Here is an 8443-nt window from a genome sequence, read left to right as displayed (position 1 = left end):
ACGTGACCTACTGAACCACACAGGCGCCCCTGAGGGGTCCCTCTCAAAGGAGGTGGGGCTTGGTCCCCTGCCACTGCAGGGTCTAGAGAAGGATGGGGAGTCTATAAAGACTGGATCTGGGGGAGGAAGGAAGGAACAGGGAAGGTGCCCATTCAGAGCCAGTGCAGTCCCGGTTCACTCTTAGCCAGGCCTTAGCCCAGGCAGTTTGGAAACTTACTTAGATCAATACCAGTGAGATACTAGAGGTCATAGGCTTAATTTATTAAACCAGCAAAGCACTAGCCCAGGTGGCCATTTTCCCAGTTAATTCACAGGAACTGCTCAGCCAGGGTTGGTCAGTTGAAGGGAAGCTAATTCTTGGTAGAGCTGTCATGTGACAATTAGTTTGGAAAGTCCTGGGTTCTGAATCAGCTTGGGAGCCCCGCAGACCACTGGTCCCTGAGGGTGCTCAACTGGTCCCGGGGAAGGCTCCACGTCAGACAGCTAGTAGGGTGAATGCTGTGGGAGGATGGCCACAGTTGGGCTTCCCCTGGCCCTTCAGAGGGGCTTGTCAAGGGGCATCTGCACTGTGTTCTGGGTCAGGGGTTGAAACCTACATGTGCGAAGGTGAGCTAGGATTTGGACTTTGCTGTTGGCGCAGGCACCTCCCCCAGGGCATCCACTGTCTCCCACAGACAACTTGGGGCTGGAGGATATGAGAAAGAGACGAGGGAGCCCTGGTTCAGGGCTGCAGGGCTTGATCTCAGGTGTCTGGGCAGGTGTCAGGTGTTCTGGTACCTCTCTCCCCAAGGAACCAACTCCATTCCTGTCCCGGCTCCCCCGCCCAACATTAAGTAGTCTCTATAGCTTGGCTTTGGTAAATAGTGCTGCCGAACATGGGCAGATATTTCTCTGAAATCTAGACTTGAATTCAAATGGATTTCTTATCCAAGAGTGGGATTGCTGGGTGTAATGGTAGTTCTTTTGTGAATTTTTTTGATGAAGTCCCATATTGTGTTTTCATAGTCACTGCATCAGTTTACATTCTCTGTGGGGTATTTGAAGGCTATATGAACCCTAAGACCTTCCTAAAGCCCTCTCTGACTCAGGTGGCTTTGCTAGGCAAACGATGAACCATGGGATCAAAAGTTTGAACTCTGATTAACTTATTACCCCTTTTTCTATGGTCTTCTGGTAGCAAGATGTCAACAGCTCTTTCTGTTGTCATGCATTTCCCACGGTCTCTGAGAAAACAAAAAACAAAAGTGAAAAACAAATCCATATTTTCTCTAGGTCTCCGGAAGCTGGCCAGGAGAATAAAGCCGAAGGTTTACCCCACTTCTGACCTTGTTGAAGGTACCGTGGAAATTCATTCATTAAGTTGATTCAAGAATAATTATTCTAGGGGCACCTGGGTGGTGTCCAACTCTTGATTTTGGCCCAGGTCATGATGTCAGGGTCATGCGGCTGAGCCCCGTGTTGGGCTCCATGCTGGGTATGGAGCCTGCTTCAGATTCTCTCTCCCTTTCCCTATGCCCCTCCCCTGCTCACACTCTCTGTCTCTAAAAGAAAAAAGAAGAAGAAGAATCATTACACTAGTTTTCAGTGTCCCATACTTAAGACAAAAATGCCAAGCCATATTATTTTTGTTTCACGTGTGAAAATTTTAATTTAGCTGGTCACTCATTAGTTTATAACCACAGGAGTCAAATGGCATTTGCAACTCAAGTCTGTTCACATTTCACGGTAGGTATAGTGAAGCTAACGAATGGACATTAGTCTGTTGTTAAATATTAGGAAAAATAGATCTTGTATTATTTTTAATGAATAGACGTTATTACTTTGAATAGGTTTAGATTAAGATAATAATTGAGCAGATAATATAAAAAGTTTCCCTATCACCCTTATCCCTTGGCGCACAATTTCCACAATCCTTAAAAGCTTCATCAGTGTGGAATACATGTCACGAATCACAAACCAGTGTAGCGATATTAATACTCATTGAAGGCCAGCATCACTAGGAAGGTCTGCTCTGTGTTGTGCAGGAGTATGGGTTTTGACAAATGCGTAAAGTCGTGTATCCACCATGTACAGAGTAACTTCACTGCCTTGAAAATCCTGTGTTTAACCTATTCATGCCTTTGCCCTTTCTCTAGAAATCTTAACAACCGTTGACCTTTTGTCATCTCTATAGCTTTCCTTTCTCCAGAATGTCATCTAGTTGGAACTGTAAAGCATGTTGCTTTTCCAGACTGACTTCTTTCACTTTTATCTATACAGTTCACATTCGTCGATGTCTTTTTGTGACTTGATAGCTCAATTATTTTTTTTAATCTCCTTTTTATTATTGTTTGAGAGAGAGAGTGAAAGTGTGTGGGGAGGGGCAGAGGAAGAGGGAGAGAGAATCTTCAGCAGCCTCCACGCTCAGAAGGGAACCCATCTGACATGGGGCTGGATATCATGCCCCTGAGATCATGACCTGAGCCAAAATCAAGAGTTGGATGCTTAACTAAGTGAGCCAGCTATGTGCTCCGGTAGCTCAGCTATGTTTATTACCAAATCATATTGCATTGTAAGGGTGTATTGCCGGTTGTTTCTCCGTTCACCTAGTGTAGGACAGCTTAGTTGCCTCTAGATTTGGTGTTTATAAATCAAGCAGATAGAAGCACTCCTGGGCCAGTTTTCATGTGGACACATTTTTCAACTCAACTGGGCAAATACCTAGGAGTGAGATGGCTGGATGACACAGCAAGACTGTGTTTTGCTTTGTAAGATTTGATAGGATTCACCAGTCAAACCATCTGGGGCCGGCTCTTCCTTTCTGGGAAATGTATTAACTATCAGTTAAATGTCTTTGATACATGCCTGTTCAGATCATCTATTTCCTTTCAGTGGGTTTTGGTAGTTTTGTGACTTTGAAGGAATTGGCCTCTTTCCTTTCAGGAATCCTAGAATTTTCCCATGTATTCCTTTAGAATCCTTTCAACGTGACGTCTCCTCTTTCATCTGATGTTAATGTGTGTCTTCCCTCTTTCTTCATGGTTAGTCAGGCTAGAGCTTTGTCCATTTTACTGATATTTACAAAGAACCAGCTTTTGTCTTGGTTTGGTTGATTTTGTCTGAGAGTTTTTTGTGTTCCATTTCATTGGTATCTGCAATTATATTATTTTTTTCTCTTACTTGCTTTATATGACATGACTCTTTTTTTGCCTTGTTTTCTAAGGAGGAAGCCTATTCACTTTGAATCTTTCTTACTTTCCAACATGATGACATTCAGTAGTATAAATTCTCCCAAGCACTGCCTTTGCATACATTTTTGTCAATGTATATTTTCATTTCGTTTAGTTCAAAATCTTTTCAAGCTTCTCTTGAAACTTCCTCTTTGACCATTTTTTTAAATCTCCAGCTATTTGGGGATTTCCCAAGATTTCTTGCTGTGGTTGAGCTCTGGTTTAATTTCATAGAGGTCTGAGAGCAGCTGTTGTATTGCTTCTACTCTTTGAGATGTGTTGGGGTGTGTTGTATGGCCCAGCATGTGGTCTCTTGCTGAATGTTCCAGGTGAGCTGGAGAAACAGTATATTTTGCTAGAGAGTCTGTGCTCCAGGAAACCTGGATTCCCTGTGTTCCCTTTCCTGTCTCCTCAGGGCCATGGTTTGTCCTGTGTCCTCCCCTCTCCATGGATCTGAGAGTGGTTGATTTTTTCAGTGTCTCAGGCTTTTTCTTGTTCATAGGGTGGACAGTGATTGCCATGATCCTTGCATGTGGAGCCCTCTACTTTTGTCTTCATGTGCCTTCAATCTCCCTTCTCCTGAAATGTGTCTTGACTTCAAGATATTTGGGCACACGCTGCTTCCATTCATATAACCAGGTCTCCAAAAACAGCCAAGAAGCCTGTGTCTAGATGTCAGCTTACGTAGCAAAACACACGTTTTCTTTGACGTTCCACCTTTTACATTGGCTGTTATCCTAAGTTAGAGGTTTACAGAAATATCAGCCATATGCTTTCACTCAACGTGTTACCCTCGCAGAGGTATGGACTAGTGAAAATAGAGAATATACGTGTTTTTACATATATCCATTGAGTATCCAGCCTTTCACACACAATGACAGACCAAGAAACCCATTGACAGAGATGGATAGATACGCATGTACATAGGGAGTTAGTAACATAGAAAAAAGGAAAGGTAACGTTTTGAGATGAAGAGACATATGAATTTCTGTATGTGGACAATTGCATCCTTGTGCACATGGAGCTCCAGCTTTAGAAAAGCACGAGCCTCTATTCATGTGGTTGTGAGGTAATGCACAGGTCAGGTCCCCTGAGTCTGCATCCAGCATGCTGTGCAAAGGTGAAGCTCTGGTCTTTCGCATGACTGGGCAACAGGTCTTAGCTCGAGGTGCTCACATGTAGGAGGAGGAAATCACACAAGATGATAAAGTTTCACACGTTGTAGAACACGAGTATGTTAGGTACATAAGCTCTCTCTCCCACCAGTAAACTGGTGTTCGTCATGTTGGACTAGATAGCTGTCAGGTCAGGCAACTAATTCATTCTGGAAGCATCATGCACATTATTTTGGGAAATGGCCACTTAGTGTGTCCTCAGGCAGTCAGCAAAAGCATTTCTGAGACCTTTATGTGACTCCTTAAGCACCGGGTCTGGCTTAACATAAAGGAGTCCTTTTTAGGCAAAGCAGGTGTGTGTCGTGGGGAAAGCACTGGCCTGGGAGCTTGGACAGCAGAGTTTGACTGCAGCTCTGAGTTTTGTGGAGTTATGGCATCTCAGACGAGACATTTCACCTCCAAGGAACCTTCCTGAGCATTTCCATGGCATGCTTTACTTACACTAACCATTCAACCCTCACCACCAATGCAGTACTTTGCTTGCTAAGGGCACTCTTCAGATGGAGAAACTGAGGCACAGAGCTGAATGCGCCCAAGCACACAAGCTCTTAAGTGGAAATGCCAAAATGTGCACCCAGATGGCTAGGCCCATGCTGCTACTCTGAGATACTGAACTGCACTTCCCACACTGACAAGCATAGCTCTGAGCCATGGGTTCAACAGAAACCATGCAGGATCTTTCCAAGGCCTGTGTATATATCTGAACTGCATGAGTCTACAGAGATCCCAAGTACTGTTTACTATTATGAGGTGGCCTCAGTGGTCACATGGAGGGCAGACTTAGGCATAGCCCTTAGTGTGAAAAGCACACAGAAGGTCCAAACTCTCTGTCCAGCTCACAGATTTTGAGACTGGGAGGCACAACATTGAAAAACCTGGTAAATCTCTCTCAGTGTTGGGTCACTTCTCAGCGGCTGGCCCCAAACGGGAATCAAGAGATAGTTTAGTGCTCTTTGATTGCATGATCCCCCTGAGCCCCAGAAAGCCTCCAGTGCTGGCAATGACACACCCAAGCAACAAGGACAAATAAGAACTCCAAGTAACATTTGGTTACTAACCCAGGGTCCACTCTTTTTCCTGCACCTCTCTTACAGAGATGGGGTAGAGGACGTCAGGAGGAACCCAAGCTTCCCACTGTAAAGGACCATCCCATTAGTGGATGACTACTGCTAGCACGGAGAGCCACCCGACTGAGTGAACACATACATGAGACACACACTGGACAGAAAAATACCATAAGATTAATGATGTTATTTTTATTTATTTCATATTTTTAAATTTTTGGACTATCTTCTGTCTTTAGGGTGTCTTTATTTTTCATCATTATTTTTTGAATGGAAGTAGTTGAGTTGACATACCATATTCCGTTCGTTTCAGGTGTACCTTTGCCTTCAATGGCAAAGCCAGGACTCTGTTTCTCCCTTCTTTGCTGCTTCTGTTCTCTGCATCTCCTTCCATGAAGAAGGGGGCTCACCAATAGCCAACTGCAGGCTTTCCTTTTTTAATGTAAATTCAAATTAGGTAACATATACTGTATTAGTAGTTTCAGGGGTAGAACCTAGTGGTTCATCTGTTGCGGTAACAGCCAATTGTCATTCCATCAAGTGCCCTCCTTAAGGCCCATCACCCAATTACCCCATCCCCCCACTTCAGCAGCCTCAGTGTGTTCTCTAGATATATGGGAATATTACTCAACTGTTGAAGGACTCAAATCTTGTCATTGGCAAGTGCATGCTGTTAAACCAACCACATCCCTCACCAACCCCCCCTTCAGCAGCCCTCAGTTTGTAATATAGATACACTGTAAATTACTCAACCATCAGAAGGAATCAAATCTTGCCATTGGCAACTGCATGCTGTTTAACCAACCACATCCATCTCCACTGTTCTGTCCTTCAAGTCAAGCAGAGCTCTCTGAGTCATTCATGAGATAGAGCACCGTGGCGGGAAGGTACTCTGTGTCCTCTAGTCTGTCTCCCATTCGGATGGCCAGTTGGAGGAGCTTTGTCCTGGCAGAACAAATAAAGAGACTTCGCTACGGGCAGAGGGAGGGGTGGGGCTCCCTCATGACACCACAGTGTGCAACCAGGTGACCTCTTTGTAGACTAACTGACTCACATCGACCAGGTTGCCTTAAGCTAGAAAGTCAAAGGTCTGTTTCTCCTTCGTTTTCTCATCCTCTTGTTTGCTTTTCCTCACCCACCAAGGAGAATGGCCCAGCAGCAGCTCAGCCCATGCTTCTTAACCAGTCACTCCCATACAGTCTTGTCCCATGTCCATATCAACAGTGATCACAGAGTAATTCCTGAGTAGGACCAACAATGGACTGACACTTACTCTGTGTCCTTTCAGAGTCTACCAAGGAGGACCTTGGCAAGAAAGCACCATGGCCCAACACATCGAGGGTAAGCTTGGCTGTCTTTGCCTGAGAAAGAAATGTTTCTTACTTGAGTTTCATCTTTTTGAAGTGAGTTCAGCTATGACAACATGACAGTGTAGTTTTTAGATGTGAGGTACCATTTTCTTGGGGTGTTGGGAGGGGAGGTTGTAAACTGTGTGGTAGGGGACCTTTTACTCAGAAGCAGTTTTTCCTCCCTGAATTAAGAGTTTTGTAATTGTGCTTCAGGGAATTTGAAAGATCCATCCCCCAGGAAAAGCTCATGCCTTTTCCATGGGTGCACACTGTGCTTCCTTTCCGGGCCTTTGTTTTCCTGCTGTTTCTCATTTGGTTTTCAATAGTCACCAAGAGAACCGGTGATGACACAGTATGCATATGACCTGACTCTCAGGGTGTGTTCTTTTCTGTAAATGCAGGTGGCCCCAGAACCATGTGGAGGTGGTACGTATTCTGGAATCAGTCCCTTGCAGAGGAAAAACTCTAGATGGTAAGGCAGGTTGGGGGGATGTCCTCACTGTCCTCAGTCTGGAGAGCCATCTGATTCCAGGTTCCTGGTAGGACTGAGGCTTGGGAGTGTGGGGAAAAGCAGACTCCAGGTGAGAAACTATGTGCATGTGTCTCCAGTCCTAGGAAACAAATGCATTACCCCTGGGTGGTGTGGGTATGTGTGCATGAGGCTTGCGGGTTAGGTGTCTTGTGTAGTGTGATTGTGAGTGTGTGTGTGTGTGTGAGAGAGAGAGAGCAAGAGAAAGAGAGACAAAGACAGAGACAGAGAGAGAGAAGACAGAAACATAGAGAGAGAGACAGAGAGAGAGAGAGAGAGAGAGAGAGAGAAAGGTGTTTCTCCAGGAGATATGTCAGACAGATACTGCATGATGTCACCCTTCTCCAAAGCCATGTTATCACACTGCGCACTTTAGAGCCTTACTGCGGTGGGTGGCCCAGCAGGGGCTCTTCAGTCCATGCTTAGAAACCAGCTGGCTCCATACACCCCAGCCTCGTGTCCATATCCAGCAACATTCCATGAATATTCTTGAGCAACAAGAGGAATGTGCTGACGGGTACTCTGTGTCCTAGATGCCTTGGAGGAAGACATGGATCCCATCAAAGGAGACAGCGCCGGAGGCACACCTCTCGCCATGGTGAGCTAGAAGTTCTTTGTCCGAGGAACAGATGTTGCTTTCTTGGTTTCTTTCCAATCAAATTCAGATGAAATTCAGACAGTATACTCTGTGTTGGCGAGTTGAACATAATACTAAAACAAAAATCATTTTCTTAATGTCAACTGCTTGTATATGGAAATGAAAATATTTTTATATACAGATTTTATGTAAAAAGCTATATATACTTTTGAGATTCTACATATGTAATTTCCCTGGTGGGGAGAGCGTTGAGTGGTTGTCTCTGCCAACCGTTAGCTGATTCGAGAGGACATTTAGCATTGGCGACACCAAACGTGGTTCTTTTGTTTTTTTTTTTATAATGATTTTTTATTATATTATGTTAGTCACCATACAGTATATCCCCAGTTTTCGATGTAAGGCTCGATGATTCATTAGTTGTGTATAACACCCAGTGAACCATGCAGTGTGTGCCCTCCTTACTACCCATCACCGGCCTATCCCATTCCCCCACCCCCCTCCCCTCTGTAGCCCTCAGTT

The 8443-nt window shown here is 44.7% G+C and overlaps 1 long non-coding RNA gene across 1 annotated transcript; it reads left to right on the top strand.

The window, feature by feature from the left end:
* Positions 1 to 6706: 6706 nt before the first annotated feature.
* LOC123778271 (uncharacterized) lies at positions 6707 to 7922 on the top strand. The gene is made up of 3 exons (XR_006775887.2): positions 6707 to 6789; positions 7199 to 7223; positions 7860 to 7922. It is a non-coding gene; the product is annotated as an uncharacterized LOC123778271 (long non-coding RNA).
* The last annotated feature ends 521 nt before the right edge of the window (positions 7923 to 8443 follow it).

This window comes from Ursus americanus, chromosome 25 (genome assembly GCF_024610735.1).
Source record: "Ursus americanus isolate L20-20 chromosome 25, mUrsAme1.1.p, whole genome shotgun sequence".
Lineage (NCBI taxonomy): Eukaryota > Metazoa > Chordata > Mammalia > Carnivora > Ursidae > Ursus > Ursus americanus.
Note: the sequence above shows the minus strand (reverse complement) of the source record. Positions and strands in the feature narration are given on the sequence as shown.